The following is a 24302-nucleotide window of genomic DNA, read 5'->3' on the forward strand; positions in this document are numbered from 1 at the left end:
TCAGGGCTGATTTGCTTAAAAATGGATCTGTTTGATCTTCTTGCAGTCCATGGGACTCTCAAGAGTCTCCTCCAGCACCATAATTCAAAGGCATCCATTCTTCAGCGATCAGCCTTCTTTATGGTCAGCTCTCACTTCCATACATCACTACTGGGAAAACCATAGCTTTAACTATATGGACCTTTGTCGGCAAGGTGATGTGTCTGCTTTTTAAGATGCTGTCTAGGTTTGTCATTGCTTTTCTCCCAAGAAGCAGGTGTCTTTTAATTTTGTGACAGCTGTCACCATCTGCAGTGATCATGGAGCTCAAGAAAGTAAAATCTCTCACTGCCTCCATTTCTTCCCTTTCTATTTGCCAGGAGGTGATGGGACCAGTGGCCATAGTCTTTGTTTTTTTGATGTTGAGCTTCAGACCATATTTTGTGCTCTCCTCTTTCACCCTCATTAAAAGGTTCTTTAATTCCCCCACACTTTCCGCCATCAAGGTTGTGTCATCTGCTTATCTGAGGTTGCTGATATTTCTTCCGGCAATCTTAATTCCGGCTTGGGATTCATCCAGCCCAGCCTTTCGCATGATGAATTCTGCATATAAGTTAAATAAGCAGGGAGACAAAATACAGCCTTGTCGTACTCCTTTCCCAATTTTGAACCAATCAGTTGTTCCATATCCAGTTCTAACTGTAGCTTCTTGTCCCACATAGAGATTTCTCAGGAGACAGATGAGGTGATCAGGCACTCCCATTTCTTTAAGAACTTGCCATAGTTTGCTGTGGTCAGCACAGTCAAATGCTTTTGCGTAGTCAATGAAGCAGAAGTAGATGTTTTTCTGGAACTTTCTAGCTTTCTCCATAATCCAGCACACATTTGCAATTTGGTCTCTGGTTCCTCTGCCCCTTCGAAATCCAGCTTGCACTTCTGGGAGTTCTCGGCCCACATACTGCTTAAGCCTGCCTTGTAGAATTTTAACCATTACCTTGCTAGCGTGTGAAATGAGTGCAATTGTGCGGTAGTTGGAGCATTCTTTGGCACTGCCCTTCTTTGGGATTGGGATGTAGACTGATCTTCTCCAATCCTCTGGCCACTGCTAAACCCTGCATGGTGCTTTGCAGTGCAATCTTATACATGTCTAGACTACAGCAATGCACTCTCTGCAGGACTGCCCTTGAAGATGGTCCAGAAACTGCAGCTGGTGTGATGGGACATAGTCTAATGGGACTATGTGTCACTGATACTCACAGCACTACACTGGCTGACAGTGAGCTACTGCATCCAGTTCAAGATATTAGGACCAGCACACAAAGCCCTATACAGTATTCAGATTAAAATTCAGTGGGACTTACTCTCAGGTAAGCATGTCTATGATTACAGTGTTAGGGTTCATGCACACTTTAAAATTTTAAAATTTTATTTAGTAAGATTTGTATATTGCTTTTTAAAAAACCCTCTAAGGAGTTTATATAAAATGGTATAAAATATTCATTAAAAATAGCATCAAAAAGAAGCTTTAAAACAGATTCACTATAGATGCATCCATCCCCCATGCAGAGAATTAACTTCTAGAGACTCTGGCAGGAATATTAAACCCTGAAGAATGACAATGTTAGCAAATTACTGCTAGTTGAATTTCAACATGGCCTTTCCTTGGAGACAGAAATAGGAGCAGTGATTGTGATTTACTGGAGTTGGGTAACAGAAAACAAGGGCTGTCCTTGGCAAAGAGAGACAGCAGAGTGGCAGCCAAACATAAGACTGTAGCCAAATAAAATAATAATCATTTTTCAATTGAATTGTGTTATCTGGCACTTTGTATGCTTTTGTAATGTTGTGAACTATCGTCAGCCAAAATATTTCATGCTCCAGGGAGACCTACGGAGCAAATTTGACATTTGTAAAAATTTCAAAATAATTGAAGGTGATACTGATGGTGGTGGACAGGCTGCCTTTCAGGGAAGCTTGTCTGCCATTAGTGATCTTCTCAATTGAAGAGCTCTTGGTAACCAGAATTTGATTAAACCACAGTCCTAGTTGCTGTTTGTCTCTAATGAGGAACATTCCTAGTTTTGCAAAATTGACGACGGTTGTGCTCCCTGCTCCACAGACCACCATTATCTCCCTATTCCTTAAATCATCAACTCTCCTTATGAGGACAATAATTTCCTTTACAAGTTGACAGTTTCTAGAATATTGGATGAAAGGTAGCTGAGAAGCAGGAGGAATGATTTCCCACAAACTCCAGGGGCTCATTGCCCACTGCATAAAAACAAACTATATGTATCTTTGTAATCAAACAGCGCTAAAAACAGATTTCTGCCATTCAGATATTGCAATGAACTTTACTGAATCTTCTGGCAAAACAATAAGCAGCCTTTACAAATATGCGTCTAGGTTAACATCAAATATAGATTGGCAGTGTGTGATACTGACGACCAGAAATAGGAAACATAAATAATAAAAGAAGAAAATTTTGCATTATATATGGAATATCAAATCAATTATAATTAGGCATGTGCAGCAAGGAAAAATAAAAAAAGAAATAGCTTGTCTGTCTAGTCTAGCATCCTGTTCTCTCAGTAGCCAACCAGGTGCCCCCAAAATAAATCTGAAAGCAGGAACTAAGTGTAACAGCAACTGCTCTTCAGGGCCATACTTCCTCCAGCACTGAAGAAAGCATTCATGTTCTTAATAGAACAGAAAGCTTCCCTAATACAAACTGGAGTTCTTGTTACAAAAGGAAGCATTTTCAGGAACATTCAGGAACAGAATAATTACCCATTTCACAAGCTCCTGGGATAATTGGCTACAAACCAGGGCTACCTTCATAGGAACACTGAAACGGAAGAAAATGTCTACGGTATAGTGTTGTCATTTTCTAAAAGTAGAGGAAACTGTATAGACAGCTGCCCTCTAACTGCTGACACAGCTGTTGTTATCACCACAGCCTGAGTTTAGCAAAATCAGTGCTGGAGGTTTTGCTGTATTTGCTAATTTGTGCTTTCTCTGACATGTAATCACTTTGCCCTCCTCTGGGGGCTGGTGGTCATTTTGCTGAGGCCATTGTACAAATGTTTGAGGGCACAGAATTACATAAATATCTGCTATTCTCAGCTCTACCCAAACCCCTTTGCATTTCCCTTGAAAGTCTCCTTTTCTCCTGTTTACCTTATGTGGCTTGAGAAGTTATTTGGAGAAAGGTTAGGGTGCACACAGAGCAGCAGCCTGAGCAGCGCCAGAGTGGAAAACAACATTTGGGTTGGACATGAGTGCCACAGCAGTGCTCTGCTCCCATGTGGTTCCCAGCATCTGGTATTCAGAGTAGGGATAGGTCAACCTGTCAATTTTGGTTTCTCTTAGTTTCTAAGATTTCCAACCTTAGGTTTAGTTCTCCATAACAGTATGTGAATACATATTTGTAAAAGTCCTCATGAAAATTAATCAGCATTTTGGTGCTAATTTCTAATATAATAATATAATTTATACACATTTTTGCATGAAATTTTACCTAATTAAAAAAAAACATATTTGCAAAGCAACTTCAATAAAATGCTTTTGGTATGTTATGTTCACTAATATATGCATTTCTATGCACACTTTACTTGGGTATATGCATTTCTGTATACATTATTCAGCTGGAGAACAGGACTGCAATATTCAGAATAATTGTGGATTTAGAAGAATGGTTGTGCCATTCACATATTGTTCTGAAAAGTGAAAATTAGGTAGGCTCACCTTTAAATGCCCCAAACCCCACCAGCTCTTGAGTACATTGGTGTCTCTGTCATTTGCCAGACCTATCATCTAGCCCATGGGTAGGCAAACTAAGGCCTGGGGGCCAGATCCGGCCCAATCGCCTTCTAAATCCGGCCCACGGACTGTCCAGGAATCAGTGTGTTTTTACAAGAGTAGAATGTGTCCTTTTATTTAAAATGCATCTCTGGGTTATTTGTGGGGCATAGGAATTCATTCATTTTTTTCCCCAAAATATAGTCCAGTCCCCCACAAGGTCTGAGGGACAGTGGACCAGCCCCCTGCTGAAAAAGTTTGCTGACCCCTGCTGAGTCTGGGCTGAAGACTGTGTTGGCACAGCAGCTGTCATGCCTCGTTCTAAATGCATTTCCAGGCAAAGCAGGTCAGAACACATGTGCTTTTTAATAAAGATCAATAAAGATCTTAATAAAGATTAATAAAAGTTATGGAATGGATATCAGCCATAACAATCCTTACAAAGTTTCCAATAATAGGGGCAAGGTGAATCAATAACCCAACTCAGTGGAAGGTAGATTCCGTAGAAGGTCCCTTTTGGTTATGCCTTTTGGAAACTTGGTGGAACTTCTGAAAGCAAAGATTAGAGAAGGGAAGGGCCATATAATGCAGTGGCAGAGCATCTCCTTCGCAGGCAGAAAGTCCCGGGTTCAGTACCCCAAGGTAGGACTGGGAAAGACTCCTTGCTGAAAACCTGGAGAGCCTCTGCCAGTCAGTGTAGACAATACTGAACTAGATGGACCATACTAACTATGACTTAGTATAAGGCACCTTCCTATGTTCCTTCCTATGTAGGTTTTAGTCCAATAGTTACCGAATGAAGGGGGGGGGGTTCTATCCTATTTCACTATATGCTTTTCACTCCACGTGAGTTCTGTAAGGTAGAACAAATGGGAATGTTAAAAACAGATCTATTAATGTTTTGGGGGTGTCAGACTAGATAGGACAGAGCAGTTGAAGAAACATTCCCTGAAAGTCTACACAGACTGAAAAGATATGCTTGCTCTCTTGCATACGGACAGCAAAGAAACCCAAGCCACAAACAGCTTTAAAAGGCGCTATAAAGAAAAGCCAGTTAGATTTACCAGTTTTACCAGTTAGTTTGGTTTAGTTTTCATTGTATCTTATGTTGAAAACTCTCAATAAAATTAATTAAAAATAATAATAAAGAAAAGCCAGTTAAGGCAGATTAGAGACCTAGAAATACCTCCAAAGAAGGACTTGTTTTCTGCTTGGGAAGTGGGGCTCTTCAGTTAAGAACCAGGAAATTGAATAGCATTCTGTCTGATACTCACAATTGCTTTTCACCGTCTTACAGCTGCCTCAGCCAGCAGTTTATGGCTGGATGTTCACTTTAGCCCCAGTTAGAACAGGATCTCCGCACTGCCTTTCTTCCCCTTAAAAGTACGCAGAGCCAGTTCCCTCCTATTTACCAGCAACATTTTGGAACCGAACTCAGAGAGGTGGAGTTATTAGGCTATACTAGTTTATTTGGTTGTAAACCACAGCACTGAAGCAACCACTGTGAACTCTGTAGGGCTGTCCTTTAGCAGCAGCTTGGTGAGAAGAAAGCGCTCCTCAAATTCAGGCTTATGTGCCAGCCATAATTTGTGGTCACCGCTGTCTCCTTCCCTGCACCCTACCTCACAAGTCCTCTGGTTTGCTGGACCATTTGGCAGAGGGGAAGGAGCATCCTGCATATCACACTGAGCTTTGAAACAGGTGGAAGCAGTCCAAGTCTCAGTGCAAGAATCTTCTGCCTGCTCCAAGGCCTGGCACAATTTGAGAGGGCCCCCTCCAGAGCCCGGGGAGTGGAAAGGATCCCCTCATTGCCCTGAGCGGGCAACAAGGGCACTTGGTCCCTGGCAATTTGGCAAATGGATACATGGGCATCTCTAAGTACAGTGAGAAGACATTAGCAGGTGATGCTATTGATCTCTATGCTGAGAAATTAGCTTCAGTGGCTGATTTCTGCACATCAAGAAGCTGTTAAAGGCAGGAGAGCAGGCAAGGCAGCCTTTCCTGCTCAGTTCTGGATCTGTGCCCACACTCAAGGACTCCTCATTCCCCTCACAGCCTTTATGTTTAAAGGTTTTTCTTGTCTTGTCACTCTGTCGCAAGGGCTCAAGACAGGCTTTGGTCCCCTTTATTTTTCACACCATGAACGTGTGAAGCAAATTAGGACAAGTCGAAACAGCATGCACAAGGTCACCTGGCAAGCTTCCCTGCAAAGCTCAGATCGAACCAGCGCCTCCACTGTCACAGCCAGTGGCTCCTCCATCCACCCACCATCGCCCGGCAATCTTGCAAAAGAAGCAGGAGCTGATCTTTGCAGTTAGTCACTCCAGGAGGAAGAAACGAATAAACTATATTGGTTTGCTTGTGACTCCATCCCATAATTCACTCCCACAGCTCATTTTATGGTTCTAAATTTTGACAGCAGCTTCCACAGCTAGCAATGTTGGGTTTGAACTTACAATATGCTGATGTCTCATGTGTGTGTGTGTGTTTACTCAAAGATATACACATTACAAAGTATCTTTTTATAATACACTGAAATAAAACAGCTACTTAATCTTAAAAAGAACAAGGGCAGAAAGAATTCAAAAAAGGGAAAAGACAGACCTAAAGAGAGAGAAAGCAAAAGAAGAGAAAGAGAGAGGAAAGATTAAGGGAAGATAAAAGGACTTCTGGGTCTTTGTCCTGCAGCTAACTAATTAAGATCCAACCATTCTATCTTCTATAAACCAGTATTTTTTCAATCTTTAAATCCAGATATTACAAGTTCATTTTCTCTCTCACACAAAAAGTCCATAAGAAATTTCCAGCATTTTATTGCGAAAGTCTCCTAATAAATATATTTTTGTTTGCAGTTTTGACTGATTTACAATTTTTTAAACAGCAATTTCCCCTAATACAATTCATTCTGTGTTATTTTCATTATCTCCATTTTATACACACTGTCCCCTAATATATATAGTTTCATACACCATGTTTGGTTGGAGAACTGCATTGCAAAATTCAGATATCTGCAAATATTGTGGGATAGCTGTGTTTCAGTTTTCATATTGTTCCTGAAAGTGCATACAATATTTGATAGATGTGATGAGCCCTGCTCCCATCCCTAGTCAAGACAAGAGCTAGAAGCATCCAACATAGATTGGGATAGCATCTTAAAAGAGCAACAGCAGTGGAAAAGGTTAGATACCAACTAACCATGGCACAAGATGGAAAGTGAGGTACAGGACAGGTACCAAGTTGACAAGCAACAGCAGGGACTCACAGCTTAAAAGGAGGGCTTTGGAGGTGGTGGTGGTGCTAGCAAATGCTTACTTACAGTTAAGGCCCTTTTAAAGGAAGGACATGACTTGATTAACTGTCATGAATGTGGACTCTGGTCATTGAACCTTTAAGAGCAACCAGCCACATTTGCCATAATACAAAAGTGCTGTTTACAACTGCATGCATATGTCACCTGCATAAATATGGAGAACCGAATTTAAGATTGGAAACTTGGAAAAATGAGAGAGACAACCAAAACTGACAGAACTTTCCATCCCTAGTCTTGGCCTAGCTTTGGCCCTGATTCCAAGTCTCTCCTTCCTCCACTTGAGCATTCTCAGCTGTTGGCACCTGTTTACCCTGAGAGATCCTGCAAGGATTTTAGCCTCTGCAGCCACGGTTATTATGAGATCAACAGACTGGAAGCCTTAGGTTAGATTCTGGAAAAGAGACAAAATGACAATCTTGAATTGCACAACTCCGAGGTTCAACGAAGTGGATCTAAACAAGCCACAGTTTGGTTCCTGCAAAAGTCAAGCCCATCGCCTCGCCTTCCTTTTTTCAGGTCAAAAGCACTCAAGACACTTTCGATTCTTCTTCCTTAGCAGCACTTCACTAGACTCCTGCTGACTCCCTAGCTTCTTGTTTCCGAGCATTAACACACCTACTAGCAGCAGATTCTTCCCCTTCCCTTCTTAAGGAGTCTGCAGGGTAGAGGAGTGGATGGCTGCCCTGTTGCTTTCTGCTGGAACACGCCGTTCTGCTCTTCATTCACAGCCTCTGGAGGAGGCTTTCTGAGCTGCCCAAGATTAGAAGTGCCTAATCAGGGGAGAAATAGCAAACGAGTAAAAAAGCAACAGCAGCAGCTTTTTATATCCAACAGGAACTGGAGTTTGTTCCTAAACTTTGGAGAGTTGAATAATTTGGATCTTATTGTGAATATAAGACCTTTCTAAACATTACCTGCACCTGGGAGCTTTATTTATCAGACAAAAAGCCTCACACAGCTATATCTGAAAGCAGACAATTTTGCCTAAAATGGTCTGTGCCATTTTAGAAAGGGAGAAAGGGTATAATCTTCCATGTAACAGCCCTTAGGATATTTGAAGATGGCTATCATATCTCCTCTCAGTCTCTTTTCCAGGCTAAACATACCCAGTTCCCTCAATTGTTCCTCATAAGGCTTGTTTCCAGATTGTCGTTCCTCATTGATTGTCTTGGTCCCCGTCCTCTGCACACGTTCCAGCTTGTCAATATTCTTCTTAAATTGTAGCACCCAGAACTGGACACAGTATTCCAGGTGTGGTCTGACCAAGGTGGAATAGAGTGGTACTATTACTTCCCTTGATCGGGACACAATACTTCTGTTGATACAGCCTAGAATAGTCTTAGCTTTTCTTTCTTTCTTTTTGATGCTGCGTCACACTGTTGACTCATGTTAAGCCTGTGGTCTACTAAGACCCCTTGATCCTTTTCACATGTGCTGATACCAGGTGCTCGCCCCCCCCCCCCCAGCTTATATTTGTGCATCTGGTTATTCCTGCCTAAATGCATAACCTTACATTTGTCCCTATTTTCCCCCAGCTTCAAACATATTTCTTATTAAAGGTTTCTTGGTTTACAAAAGTGTGTGCAATGTCTCTTTTTTCAAGTTACATTTTCTACAGATCAGTTTCATTTCTTGAGACCTTAGTGTTACATTAGGAAGAAAAGGGGGAAAGAGGTAGAGGGGGGCATGGTGAGTGGGCTTGGGGTTGGGTGGCAAAGCTTCTATTCTACTTAATGTATGGGTGGGGTTTTGTGTCAGCGTCACTTGCGCAGGTTCTCTCTAATATTCGCTTGTGTTACTTTGGTGGTGAGAGAGGTTGGGGTTGGCCTAGGGTGTGGTTGTTTGTTTGCGGTTGGCTGTGGTGAACTTTGTTTCCATGTGTGAGTGGGGTGGGTGGGTGTTTTTGTATCAGGTTAGTCACATTGATTCATATGCTGTTGGCAGATTCTTGTCGTTGTCTTGTTGGGCTGTGTATGTGAAGACGTCTTCTTCTATTTGTCTCCGTGTCACATTCAGTTTATTGGTTAGTTTTACTAATAGGGCTGTTTCCTATACTGTTTGATATCATTGATACATGCTTACTGCTGACAGGTCTCTCCAGTGTCTCGCTATGATGTTTCTGTCCCTATTGAAATTCATTTTGTTAGTTTGGGCCCAATTCTCCAATTTGTTCAGGTCATCTTGGATCCCAATTCTGTCGTCTTTCCATGTGCTCTGGCACTCATCATGGTCCTCCGTGCATCAATAACGGTTTAGTCATGCTGGCCACATGATTAAGAAAGCTGTCTGTGGCTCCCTTGGCCTGAAAGCGAGATGAGCGCCACACCCCATAGTTGCCTTTGATTGGCCTTAACTGTCCAGGGGTCCTTTACCTTTGCACCTTTTTTACCATCCACAGATTTGATGAACATCCACTCAATTCCTTCATCCAAGTCATTTATAAAGACGTTGAACAGCAACGGGCACAGGACAGAACCTTGCACCACCCCACTTGCTACTTTTTTCTAGGATGATGAGGAACCATTCATGAGCACTTGGGGGGTTTGGTCAGACAACCAGCTACAAATCCACCTAACAGCTACATCATCCGGCCCACATTTTAGCAGCTTCTCCATGAGAACATTGCCATGAATGGCCACCCACAGACACATAAGCAAAGCCATGCAGGATCAGTCCAGTATTCTGTTTCTCATGGTAGCCAGGCAGATGCCCTTGGCAAACCCATAAGAAGGACAAACCCATAAGCAGTTGCTTCCTGGCAACTGGGGTAACAAATTTGATAAATTGTTGACAAGTGGCATCCACCCAGAGACCAGGAGGCCCCCAGTTTGTGTCTCAGCTGATCCTGACAGGTAATTCCACCCAGTTCCAAGTGAGAAAAGGGGAAATCCTGTTTGAAAAAGAGAACAAATCCTTCCTTCCAGGAAAGCAACTGCTTGCCTGTCTCAGCCTCTGCTGAGGCACTAAGCCACATGTACTAGGACAAGTTAGGTTTGTTGGACTTGTCTGTGCAATTTGCTGCAAAACCTCATACTGAATAGCAGAGCAGAACAATGCTTTAAGAGGCTATAAAAACAAAGTTATAATAGCAAATCAATCCTCCCAAGCAATCTCGCCCACAGGCTACGAGCAGAGTACAATAGAAACACTAAAAGACATTGAATGCAACGCTGTGGTTGTATCTGCTATGGTTCATCACTAGAATTTGCACTTGACTGGGAGAAATTCACATTAATGTTCTCCAACCAAACTAAATGATTAAAATATGGCTGGCAGGCACATCATTCCACCTGGGATTCCTGCAGGTGCAGTGCTTCCCATCAGGCTAAGTAAGATTTCAGTGACCATCCACTATATTTTCTCATTATTTCTCTGTGCTGCTTCCTGCAGTCTGCTTAGGGAGAGATTGTGCAACCTTATTTGATGGGCCAGGAAGGACAGAGATATATAGGATAAAGCATTTTGGGAAAGGTCACAAAAGTGATAATGAATTCACCAGAGGGCGAGTGTTACAAACTGCACCAAAAACAAAAGGGAAGCCTCCTAAATCAAAAGAGGAAACAATGAATTGAAATGAAGAGCAGTGCTTCTGCCAGGAGGAAAAAAAATTTAAACAAAAAATGTTGCAGGAGAAAGAACTGCAGGCTCAGAGAGCGCTCCTCGGTTTTTATTTTCACGAATGCTGCCACCTAAAGACCAGGAGTCACATTTACAACTCTTCAGTTGAGAGATGCCAGGGGGGAACCTACAGCAAATGGGCTCAGATAATCTGCTTCATTCAAAAGAGTTTGGACTTGAACTGCTACCACCATCTAGACCACCTTGTCCAAAGAGGGGATATTTTGGGCTGAGCAATCTACTGGATCCAGAGAAGATTTCTTAAGGAACGGTTGCACAACTGCCTTCTTCAAGGCACTTGGGAACACTCCCTTCCATAAAGTGGTATTAATAATCTCCTGGACACACGCAGTCAATGCCTTCCCGCAAGATGTAAGTAGACAAAGTGGGCAAGGACTGAGAACACAAGCACTTTACCTACATCCTCTGGCTGCACTGATTGAAACAGAGCAATTATTTCCTGAAGTTGAGATAAGGGGCACAATAACTCCCATATTATTGGGACAACGACATTATCATTGCACACAGAGGCGCCAACATCTCAAGATGATTAGGGGGCCAAAACACAACAACCTGACATTGTGAGGAGCGAGGGGGCAGAGCTGAACACCCTCTGAACATTGAGGGGGCCCACCCCTCAAAAAAACATGGGGTGTGTGTGAAAGTGCCTCGGCCCCTAAGAGTTTGCCTAGGCTTGCACAAGAACTTTCAACAGAAAGTTTTGCATTATAAATTAGGTCAAAAAGAAGAAGAAAAGAAGGTCTCTTGACAGCATCAGAAGTGATTCTTCATTATGGCTACTTATTATAGACTAGCAAGATTGTGATTATTCTCAGTTACCTGTTCCTCCCATTACAGCGTAACATTTCCATTAAAACCATGCATCTTTAGAGAGTTGGCCGCTCTGTAGAGCCATTTATCATGCACCCAGAGCACATGGCAATATGGGGTGAAATGTCTGGAGACCAATATAAAGCAGGTCATTCTACAGGGAAAACTATAAAGAATAATACATCGGAGGAGAAGTAGCAGTGAAGTCACACCCTGTGGCCTAGAAGCCATTCTGCACATATCAGAACTGTTTTTCAGTGCAGAAAGGGGGCATGACATTTTGTTCTGTCATGTACCATCTTCCACCTGCACCTCTCACAAGTCATTCTAGTTACAAGCTGGGAATTGAGATATATTTCAACCATTAAGGTGTCTGATGTAATTTTTATGAACTCTGGGTTTAAAGTTATACATGTATAATTCATGCAACCATATTAAATTGCTCTCTTATTACTCCTCTCTTCATTAATCTCCATCTGATTTATAATACTGGCTGGAAATCATCTGAGAACTAATGATAAAAGCTCAGCTGAAATTAGATGATCACACCATAAATTTCCCCCAACTTTGGAAAGACCGACAAATACAGAGCACTTCACTTTTCCTATGCGAACACATAAGTTCCAACTCCACAGCAATAATGAATACATTGCTTCAATGCTAATTTACCTAACACTTTAGCAAACTGTCTTTTTTCCCAAAAACACACACAAAACAAAACTGTTTTGTTGCAGTTTCACCCATTGAATGTATCCTAGCCTTTCACTGTGTGCTTGGGCCAAGGCATCTAACAACCCAAGAGCCCTCCTGAATCAGATCAAAGGCCTATCTAGACCAGCAGCATCCTCTTTTCTACAGCAGCCAACTGGATGATGCCCCAATGGGAAGCCCATGTGCAGAGCAGGAAGGCAACATCTCTTCTCCACCATTTGCTCTTTAATGACCATTATTTTTCAGAGATACAGGAATATCTGTCAGGGCTTAATGGTAGATCTATCCTTCATAGATAATCAAACGATGAGACATAGAATCATAGAGTTGGAAGAGACCACAAGGGCCATCGAGTCCAACCCCCTGCCAAGCAGGAAACACCATCAGAGCACTCCTGACATATGGTTGTCAAGCCTCTGCTTAAAGACCTCCAAAGAAGGAGACTCCACCACACTCCTTGGCAGCAAATTCCACTGTCGAACAGCTCTTACTGTCAGGAAGTTCTTCCTAATGTTTAGGTGGAATCTTCTTTCTTGTAGTTTGGATCCATTGCTCCGTGTCCGCTTCTCTGGAGCAGCAGAAAACAACCTTTCTCCCTCCTCTATGTGACACCCTTTTATATATTTGAACATGGCTATCATATCACCCCTTAACCTCCTCTTCTCCAGGCTAAACATGCCCAGCTCCCTTAGCCGTTCCTCATAAGGCATCGTTTCCAGGCCTTTGACCATTTTGGTTGCCCTCCTCTGGACACGTTCCAGTTTGTCAGTGTCCTTCTTGAACTGTGGTGCCCAGAACTGGACACAGTACTCCAGGTGAGGTCTGACCAGAGCAGAATACAGTGGCACTATTACTTCCCTTGATCTAGATGCTATACTCCTATTAGCAGACATATGAGACATAGCTGAGTCAGGCTCAGTTCCCAAAATGGCCAAAAGGGCGTGGAGAGATCATCAGGAAGCGGGGCTGATAGGGTCTGGAAACAAATAAGAGTTGTAGTGTAAAGGTAATGAAACTAGAACAAACCAGGACCGAGCATGGAATATAGACCCTGCAAGTGTCCCTATTTTCCAGGGACAGTTCCAGATTTACAGAAGCCATCCCGGTTTCTGATTTGACCTTGGAATGTCCTGCTTTTCCTTAGGACATCCCTATTTTCATCAGAGAAATGTTGGAGGGTATGGAGTTATGCGATCCCCAAGCCAAGGAGATAAGTAACTGTACAACCTTTAGAAGACATCTGAAGGCAGCCCCTTTAGGGAAGTTATTGTAATCTTAAATGTTTTATTCTGTTTGTATATATGTTGGAAGCTGCCCAGAGTGGCTGGGGCAACCTAGTCAGAAAGGTGGGGTAAAATAAAATTATGATGATGATGATAGAATAGGGCATCCCTATTTTCATTGGAGAAATGTTGGATTGTATGGGAATAGCTTTGTTAAGTTGGTAAAGTTTATAAAAGAAGACAATGTTTATTTGTTACAATGACACACACACACCCCGGCCAAAAAAAACAATAATCTGGGACTAGAGCTGCCCACAAACATACGGTAAATATTGAGTTGACTTGGAACCCTCCTGCCTGGGAAAGATGTCGAAAATATTTCTAGTGGGGATACAGAGTTTTTTAAAAAAGCAGCAACATTTCTGAGAGAAATTCCGCACGTTCTTGGATTTAATTCCTCAGAGCCTGCTTTCAGCCCTGCCAACTTTAGAGAAGAGCTTCTCCTGCTCAATAGCCCTGCTCCAAAAGGTGACTCCAAGGAAGGGGGATGAGGATGAGCATCGAGGCCTTTTCAACTGTAACCTTTAGAGTCCTTCCTCAAATGTAGGCTCAGTTACTTAAAGCATTTCTGACTATCAAGGTCCTCCAAGGCAGCTTGCAGGTGCTCATTTTCATTAATATCAAAAAGCCGACCAAGTATTACTTGCTGTCCTTGCTTTTCAATGCTCTGCCCACACAAACATTTGCATTGAACAATGTTCTGTTAATGGGACGTTAGCTGCTGTAATGAGCCCTTAATGTTGCACTGTACTATAAATCGAAATGGATTATAGCGGCATGCTAGCTGGCTTATTCAATTTTAATATTTTTAGTTTAATTGTGTTAGGGTTGATGTATGGAAATGAGCCTCCTACGCTTGCCGATTGCAAGGTTGGCAGCTTGAATCCGTGCAATGGTGTGAACTCTGTCCCAGCTTCTGCCAACCTAGCAGTTCGAAAGCACACTAGTGCAAGTAGATAAATAGGTACTGCTGTGGTGGGAAAGTAAACGGCATTTCCGTGTACTCTGGTTTCCGTCACGGTGTTCCGTTGCACCAGAAGAAGTTTAGTCCTGCTGGCCACATGACCCAGAAAGCGAAATGAGCACCACAACCCCATAGTCGCCTTTGACTGGACAACCATCCAGGGGTCCTTTACCTTTACCTTTTACATTATGAAAATATGCTTTTAGAGATGTCTCTGTGTCATACATGGAGCCCTGCTGAATACAACTGAGGGTTCACCTACCTACACCTAGAATCATAGAATTGTAGAGTTATAAGGGACCATGGGAGTCATCTAGTCCAAACCCCTGCAATTCAGGAAGTTCTTAACCAACTTGGGGCTCAAACCCACAACAGAGAGATGAAGAGTCTTATGCTCTAGTGGCTGAGCTATCCTGTCCAGCATTCTGTTTTGTACAATGGCCAAGCTGATGGCTTGGAATTGGCACGTATATAAGCTGCACCTTTAAAATTCATGGGGGGAGAGAGAAAAAGACAATACCCAAATATAAGCCGCTCCCTTAAAATTCCGCAGGTACTCACACCCGTTCCGTTTTACTGTATGTCTATTTCAGCAGTGATATTGTAAAAGCCACTTTTTGTAAGGTTGGGTTGGCTGCACTTTTAACTTTTCACGGTCGGAATTTGGGGGGAAAGTGAGGCTTATATTCAGGCCAATACGGTAATCAGGGCTTGAAGCCATAACACCATCCCATCAATGCTTTCCAGCAACTGGTGTTTAGATTACTGTCATGTACTTTATTTGGGGCTGCCCTTGTGCTTGGTTTGGAAGCTGCAGCTACTGCAGAATACTGTGACTAGAGTACTGAGTGCGCATATTATACTGGTGTGCAAGGATATGCACTGGCTGGCTATCTGAGGTTTTGTTATTAGCACATGAAGTCCCAAACAACTTGAACCAGGATACCAAGCAAACTACCTCCTCTGCTATAAACTAGATCAATAGAAATGAACAACAACAGCCTTCACATTCACCAGAAGAGACTTTACTTGGGCAGCAGACTGCTTTCTGGAAACCTCTTTGTTGTTTTTAGTTTATAGCATCAACTCTCTGCATTTCTGTCCCACAAGAGGTTTGGGAAGCTCCATCTGTGGGATGTTTCAAATGTCTCCTAAAAGTTTGGTTGTTTACTCAGGCCCATTGGAGATGTTTGAGAGTGTTACCTTGTTCAGTGGCTGTTTTAAATGTTGCATTTGAAAAGTATTAATTGTATTCTGAACTTCTTTCATATCTTATTGTACTTTGATTCCTTTTCTGTACATCAGATGCAGATTTTTGTTAAGCGGTATATACATTTTCTGAATAAATAGTAAGTGGCATACTGAATCTGAAAGCTCCATGTGTATTTTACTTTTACAACAGCGGCATTTAAATGTTTTGGAGCAAGAGTGCCTAGGCCTAGGTAAGCATTGCATTCAGCCTCTGTCTTCATTATTTACTACATCACCAGATCTGAGACTATCATCAAACTTGAGAGAGACCATTAACAACTCTCAACTATTTTTAATTGAACAATTTGGCACCAGAGAGCCTGCTGTCCTCCTGCTACATTGAGGAAACAATTGCAGCTGTAAATATTTTGTAATTGGAACATTTGTTTCAAAACATGTTTGTTTCAGTTGCCTCAATTGGGCATCCTGGCAGGAAACAACTGTGCAAATTGGTAGTCTCTTAGTGCTGCGGATTTGTCCAATAGTATTGGTGCCATGATTAAAATCCAGGGACGGAGTGATTGTGTGCACAGTAGCAGGTTGCTGCTGCAGTGCCCAATCCAAAAAGCGCACTGACTTGGAAGTACAAGCTGATTGTGGTCAGATGGGGACTATGGAAAGCATTTATTCATGTAGACACTCATGGGTGGCTCCGGGGGTAGGGGGGCAACCACCTTCCCCAAAACCAGAAGCTGCTTCCTCCACTTACCCTCCATTGCTGTACCCTTGTTATGAACATATACTGCTATTTTTCTTTCAGAGATCCTAATATATGTGATACAACTCACCTACCTATAAATATGCTCTGCCCCTTCTGTGCCCCCCCCCCAAGAAATTTATTTCTGGTGACACCATTGTACACAATCCATATGAACAGTATAACACTGAAGAGGCTCTTTGCGAAACAATGACTAATATGTGTTTATTCTTTAGTGTTTGTTGTATAAGAACTAGGAATCAGCCAGGTTGCTGCAAACAGAATCAACGCAGGCCAAAATGTGTAGCTTCTCCATTCTATGAAACTAGGGTCTGGGTGGCCTGTGGAGGTCTTTTGCAAAATCAAGATTTATTTATTTATTTATTTATTCACCCAAGCTGAAAGCTCTCCTAATGCAGGGGAGGTGGGGGGGGGGAGAGACCCATTGTGCAATTGGAAATCCTTGCATGGGGTTTCTGCTGACAGGACATGAAATGTGAATCTTGCCCATAGTATTTGACAAAAATGGAACTGTAGCAGAAAGAAAACGGTGCTGATTGTGACAATATATGTCAGAAGGGAATCACTACCTTCTTACATCCCTAGTATTCAGCCATTGTTTTAGGAGAGCTGTGATCTTTCTTTAATCTCACTTTTTGTCATTCTATCAGGTGGTCCATGTTGAAGGTTCTGCTTATATATTCTATTTTAAACACTCTAAAGCAAACCTTCTGCACTATTTTGTTAAAAACTCAAGTAAAATTATTGCTGCTAGCCAATTTCCAATTGATTGTAGAATGAAATGTGATAGAATCTTATTCTCCAATATGCCCATGATACAGATGTAGATTATATCTTTGCATTTGTAATAATGCTCGTTTGATTGTCAAAAATGTGATTGGATTTTGTTCTTATTGGAGGTTTTAAATTTGAGAAATAATGAAAAAGGGATTATCTCCTCTTTTATTATTGCCTTATATATATGTAAATTATCTTATATTCTGCAATTAAATGTTTTAAAACCAGCCTTCTGGTACTATTCACATTGTTCTGATGAAAACACTAAACAAAAGAGATGGATAATTTTTGGGGGAGGTAGTCAGGGGAGACATGGCATTTCACAAGTTTTTCCCCAGTGCAATCAGCACTCCTCAGTTCACCCTACACAAATTGCTGGGGGAAGCAGGGCTCTCTTTGCCCTAGCAGACACCTGGAGGCTGTCCCAATTTTCTAGGGACAGTCCCGGATTTACAGAAACTGTCCCAGTTTCTGATTTGATCCCCAAATGTCCTGCTTTTCCTTAGGGGGTCCCTATTTTCATTGGATAAATGTTGGAGGGAATGGAAGCTGGTATTGGTGCGGAGGGGGGTTGGCGGGGGGGGTACCCTATTGGTACAAATGGGGATGTTCCTCCTAATGCAAACAGCAAGGAGGAAAGTGTTAGATTTCCCCTCCACCTCACCCTGATCCCAGTCATAATCAGCCCCCTTTTCCTGCTGATGCTATTTGCATTTGTAAGTACCTGCATGTCCAACAGAATGGTGCATTTAACAATCTGGCCCTTTAACTCAGTGAGTCCCTTCTTGCCCAGGGCTAACGAAAGTGTGAAACAAACAGCCTTTCACTAGCACTTTCTATAACAAACTTGTTCTGAGCCTAGTCATTGACAGTTCTTGGGTCTCTCTGCTGGACCATGCCTTAAAATGGCAAGCCGATATATCACATTCCAACAGAAATTAGCAGTAGCTAAGTCTCATTCTGGTACTTTGTACTGCTTAAAGGTAAAGGTACCCCTGCCCGTACGGGCCAGTCGTGTCCGACTCTGGGGTTGCGCGCCCATCTCACTTAAGAGGCAGGGGGCCAGCACTGTCCGGAGACACTTCCGGGTCACGTGGTCAGCGTGACAAGCTGCATCTGGCGAGCCAGCGCAGCACACGGAAACGCCGTTTACCTTCCCACTAGTAAGCGGTCCCTATTTATCTACTTGCACCCGAGGGTGCTTTCGAACTGCTAGGTTGGCAGGCGCTGGGACCGAGCAATGGGAGCGCACCCCGCCGCGGGGATTCGAACCGCCGACCATGCGATTGACAAGCCCTAGGCGCTGAGGTTTTACCCACAGCGCCACCCGCGTCCCTTTGTACTGCTTAGGCATGCCTAATGCTTGCTGAGTTGTGTCCATGATCTGTGTTGCTGCATTTTTATATACAGTAGATCAATATAATATATTTAATAGTATAGTCCATAGCATATGAGACCAAGATACAATGAGTATGATCCATCTAAAATTAACTGTTGCCAGGTCTTGGTGAGGGAAATTTAAGCAGGTGCTTAACACTCCCACTGAAATCAATGGGATTTGAAGGATGATATATATCGTTTAACTCCACAGCAGTTAGCAAATATTTATCCTAATGTAAGCAGTAGGTGTTGGAGATATGGTGGAACATAAGTAGGTTGTCAGAAGTTATTGAAAAGAAATTGTAAAAAATATAGCAAATATGGTTTGCTGCTCCATAACACCAAACTCATTATACATAGCTTAGGGTATCTGAAAACTGAAATACAATTAGAACATTCTATTTGAATTGGGAAATTAATAATAGCAGCAAAAATACCGATCACGCTCACTGAAAATGAGTGATTTAAGCAAAATGGTATGTTGCTATGATATCCAGACTTACAGAATTTGTACATTTAAGAGAGTATGGCAAAGAACCATGCTGATTATATAAAGCAAATATTCAAGGCTGGGTAGGGACATTTGGCCTTGCCGATGTTGTTGGACTAAAACCCACATCATCTCTGACCATTAGACATGCTGGTTGGGGCTGATGGGAGTTGGAGTCCAGGAACATCTGGATGGTCAATTGTTTCCCACTCCTGATGTAGGATGATAGCCAGCTAAATCATACTCAGAACTGAGACCCACTGAATTCAGTGCACTTTAGTCAACATTAAATTTCACTTGTCTACTCTGATTATATATTTATTTATTTACCAGTAGACCTTCACCGTGAGGTCCAAGAGGTGGTCACAACAATTTAAAATGCAATGTTAAAAACCGTTTAAAAACTAACAATGGGTCCTGAAAATATACATCTCAGGTAGCAAATGCCAGGGTAAAGAGGTATGTATATCATTGGGTATTGCCCTTAATTTAGAATTAAGAGTTTTCTCACTGCTGAAAAATGAAGAATGGGCAAATGACAATGGTAGATATATTATATGGAGTAAATTCGAATTAGTTAAGGTAATTGTACAACAAGCCTTTTAACTGGAGTTTTCAGATCCCAGGTTGGGAAAATGCTTTTTCTTATTAAGCACTTCAGGATGTTTCATGGTAAATGATTCACAAATGAAATGAATAAGAAAGTTAACTTGTAAATATGAAAACATTGTATGTGTTTGTGTATGCTTATATAAAAGAAAGTCCTTCAGACTGCAATCCTATACATGCTTACTTGGGTGTACATCTCACTTAACTCAAGTGATTTTTGTTTACTGCACAGCAGGAGAAGCTGACCATCTCCTAATCCAGTCTAATATCTCATTATTCTCATTAAACTTGCGCTTATATCATGGCTTCATTTGTTCAGAATAACTCTGCTTTATAGGTCACCATCTTATCACTATCATTCAGCAAAAAAGGGAAAAAAATACATTTTACTGGCCACCCATACATTGTGGCCCAGCACACATCCAACAGTACATCTCCTAGAGCATTATACACCAGACATTTAAGCACATAATGGACTTTCAATTTTATTTCCAGCTCACAATGTCACAGAAGCTCCTCCACTACAATATTACCATCTTGCCCAAACTGAGGCAGAACACTAGCCGTTTGGTGATCTACACCAGAGATGGGGAATCCCTGGCTCTCAACAATGTTGGACTACAACTCCCATCATCCCTGACCACTGGCCATGTAGGCTGGAGCTGATGGGAGTTGGAGTGAAGCAACATCTAGAGCATGGGTTGGCAAACTAAGGCCCGTGGGCTGGATCAGGCCCAATTGCCTTCTGGATCCGAACTGTGGACAGTCCGGGAATCACCGCATGGATCGCCAGCACGCGCCTTCTTACCCTCTCTCTCACACGGCAGCAGCACCTCCTCCCTCCCGGCTTCTTCCCGCCCTGCCTAGAGGAGGAAGGGGGCTGGGCTTTGTTGATGCCCGCAGCAGCAGCGCTCAAGCGGCCGCCATTTTAAGCAGCCCCTCTCCACAGCTCTTTCGTGCGCTGCTCATCGTCCCTCCACCACAGCAGCCACCAGCCCCTGCCACTCGCAAGACACAGGTAAGCAGCCACCGGGGCTCATGGTGCTCTTGCATCATCCCCCCCCCCCAAAAAAAAATAGTCCGGCCCCCCACAAGGTCTGAGGGATAGTGGACCGGCCTCCTGCTGAAAAAGTTTGCTGACCCCAATCTAATAATAATAATTATTATTTATTATTTATACCCTGCCCATCTGGCTGCGTTTCCCCAGCCACTCTAGGTGGCTTCCAACAAAATATTAAAATACAATAGTCTATTAAACATTGAAAGCTTCCCTAAACAGGGCTGCCTTCAGATGTCTTCTAAAAGTCTGGTAGTTGTTGTTCTCTTTGACATCTGGTGGGAGGGCGTTCCACAGGGTGGGCGCCACTACCGAGAAGGCCCTCTGCCTGCTTCCCTGTAACCTCACTTCTCGCAGTGAGGGAACCGCCAGAAGGCCCTCGGAGCTGGACCTCAGTGTCCGGGCAAAACGATGTGGGCGGAGATGCTCCTTCAGGTATACAGGACCGAGGCCGTTTAGGGTTTTAAAGGTCAGCACCAACACTTTGAATTGTGCTCGCAAACATACTGGGAGCCAATGTAGGCGGTGTTATGTGGTCCCGGTGGCCGCTCCCAGTCACCAGTCTAGCTGCCGCATTCTGGATTAGTTGTAGTTTCCGGGTCACCTTCAAAGGTAGCCCCACGTAGAGTGCATTGCAGTAGTCCAAGCAAGAGATAACTAGAGCATGCACCACTCTGGCGAGACAGGGAGGGTCTCATCCTGCGTACCAGGTGGAGCTGATACACAGCTGCCCTGGACACAGAATTGACCTGCGCCTCCATGGACAGCTGTGAGTCCAGAATGACTCCCAGGCTGCGCACCTGGTCCTTCAGGGGCACAGTTACCCCATTCAGGACCAGGGAGTCTTCCACACCTGCCTGCCTCCTGTCCCCCAAAACAGTACTTCTGTCTTTTCGGGATTCAACCTCAATCTGTTAGCAGCCATCCATCCTCCAACCACCTCCAGACACTCCAGACTCCAGAGAGTGTCACAGGTTCTCCAAACTGGATCCACACCTGCCACCATCTCAATGTGCACTTGCCCTTGTCTCAAAGCCTGCACCCCCTGGGAGACCAGGCAACCCTGCCCTCCTTTCTCAACAGACCCTTACTCACTTTGGGTGAAGGTAGACACATAGGAAAGTCTCCCCAACATTCATAACTCAATGAAGGTTTGTCACCTACCCGTAGCTGCTTCCTCCTCAGGTGTCGCCACTACTTATGTCTACACTTGGATGATAAGGCATGTCCTTGTGGCAAGTGTCCTTGAGCAACTTTTTTGACTCCAAACGTCAAAGGCATAAGTCCTTCCTCGGCACACCAACTTAGCTGAATTACTCCAGTCCACAGGTGAAAGAATTCTGGAAAAGGGTGGGAAAGTGCTCTCCACTAACAGCCGGTCCCAATTTCAGACATGGGTTCTACCTTGATCATTCAACATATTTTCTTGTCCTGAGATGAGGAAAAGGGACAGAACAGCCCTGAAAAGAAGAAAACAAAAGCAAAATATTTTTAGTGATCACAATGTTCCTGTTAATGATATTTATTTCAAAGCATTTCTACAATGATTTACAATGTCGTATTTTAAAAATCTCCAAGTGGCATACAGCATAAAACAGTAAAGAATATAATTAACACAAAAATATAACATTAAACCAGTAAATAGCAGTATGAAGCATATAAAAACAAATTAATATTATGGGTCAGGGAAAGTCTGGGCAAAAAGGCATGTTTTTATGAAACATCTGGGGAAACTGATGGCTGCTGTTTCCCACAGGGCAGGAGAAAGGAATTCCATTGTAAAGGGGCATTAGTGGAGAATTAATTTTCTCATATATTTTAGTGGATTGTGCTCTAGAACTGTAGAAGTTGGAAATTTGAAATTTTAGGAGTTGAATGAAAATTTTCGGCCTAGCTTCATTACATTATTTTTTTAAAAAAGTGGACTTCTTAGGTTTCCTTTGATAAACTGCTGCTGTTTCAGCTGTCTAAGTGCTTTTGAAAAGACACCAACTTCCATTGTATATACAAGTTACTAATAAAGGCCTACCCTTCTATAGACCTACATGAGCACTTAAATTATGTGTGGTGGGAAAGTCTATTCAGCGTACCCTATGGAATATTAAAGAGCGGTGACCCAAAAATGGGAATTTTCTCTTTCGCAGTCACCACCTAAATGAATGCGAGCTGCACAACGACACAATAATAATTAAGACTTTTCCATCAAAGGGGCATTGTCTTCCATTCCAGAGATTCTGTGGGGCTGCGTTCTCTGATTTCCTCCATTTTCTACCCTTTACAATGTATTCATTATGTATTTACTTCACAGAGTTTACATGCACCGGATTGTAAGGAAACAGCAACCACCAAAGTAGTTTACAATAAACGAATAAAGCAATTAAATTATCGGTGGAAACAGTTAAACAACACAGTGTCGCCACCGTTTTGCAAGAGACCCTACGTATCGTGCTTTTCCGTGTATAAGACTGTTTTTTTATTTTAAAAATTATATTCAGCATTGTGGGTCGTCTTATAGACGGATACAGTCTCCCCCCATTTTCTCAATTTGGAGTTCCCCAAAACAAGGGGCGTCTTATACATGGGGGCGTGTGATACACAGAAAAATACGGTATGTTTTGTCAGGTGGGCCCGACGGCCCTAAGTGGTGCCTATGCCTTCCTCTTTCGTCCTGACATGTCCCATGCTACTCCCAGGGTGCTTGTGAGGAGGCGACCATCACCCTAGGCAGGCAGGCAGGCTGGGGGCGAAATCCGGGACGCGCCGCCCCATGGCCCCCCTCCAAGGAGCATTTCCTCGCGAGGGAAAAGGCCCTCTGCACATGGCAGGTGGCCCTTTGCCCGGCGTGCCTTTCCAGAGCAAGAGAAGCATGCACGCCGCCCCGCCTTCCTCGGAAGGGCAGGAACTCTGCACATGCGCAGAGGTGCCCGGCCTGTGAGATCGGAAGCGCCCTTTTTCAACAAAAGGCCCATTTCCGATGCAGATCCTCCAGCTGCTTGAAGGCAAGGGAGCAGTATTGCAGGGGGGAGCTGCTCTGCCCCCCTCGAGAAGGGCAGCCGTGGGGGGGGGGGGTCCAAGCCACAGGCGCGCATGAAGGGCGGAAACGCCTCAGGGAAACCAACCGCAAGGGTCTTTTCCTGGCTTGTTTTCTCTCTTTTTGTTTTGCTGAACAAATCCTGGGTCGGAGGGGGAAGAGGAAGGGGAGCAAGAGAGGCGGGAAAGGGTCTCGCCAGCCCCCCTGCTTCAGGCTGCGGCCTGGTGCGCTGCCTCGCCTTCCTCGGCTGCGGCCCGGTTGCCGCGGGCGACGGCCATGTCAGCAAGAGGAAGGCCAGGCCATTGTTTCCTTGTGGGAGGGGCCAGGTGTGGGAAAGGGGCGGAGCCTCAGAGCCTGGGCCGGAGAAGGCCACACTGGGCCAGTGTGTGTGTGTGTTTATTCATTCAGTGTCGGTTTATTCATCGTTATATTTGCAATGTGTTCTTTATTTTCCAAAATAAATTCTAATAATAATAATGATAATAAATAAAT

General features: G+C 43.4%; 1 protein-coding gene across 5 annotated transcripts in view; it reads right to left on the reverse strand.

Annotated features, from left to right (window-relative positions):
- Positions 1-24102, reverse strand: part of SLCO2B1 (solute carrier organic anion transporter family member 2B1) — a 67378-nt gene extending 43276 nt beyond the window's left edge. For 2 of the 5 annotated variants that reach the window (XM_028725810.2, XM_077926814.1), the window contains exons 1-2: positions 23899-24102; positions 21944-22239 (exon numbers count right to left, since the gene is read on the reverse strand). The gene's annotated coding sequence lies outside the window, so the exon portion shown is untranslated. Of the gene's footprint in view, positions 1-5054; positions 5210-5971; positions 6065-21943; positions 22240-23898 lie in introns of those variants that run through there. The other 3 variants (XM_077926816.1, XM_077926813.1, XM_077926812.1) reach the window with 3 other exon arrangements.
- Positions 24103-24302: the final 200 nt, after the last annotated feature.

The sequence above is a fragment of the Podarcis muralis genome, chromosome 4 (genome assembly GCF_964188315.1).
Source record: "Podarcis muralis chromosome 4, rPodMur119.hap1.1, whole genome shotgun sequence".
Taxonomy (NCBI): Eukaryota; Metazoa; Chordata; class Lepidosauria; order Squamata; family Lacertidae; genus Podarcis; species Podarcis muralis.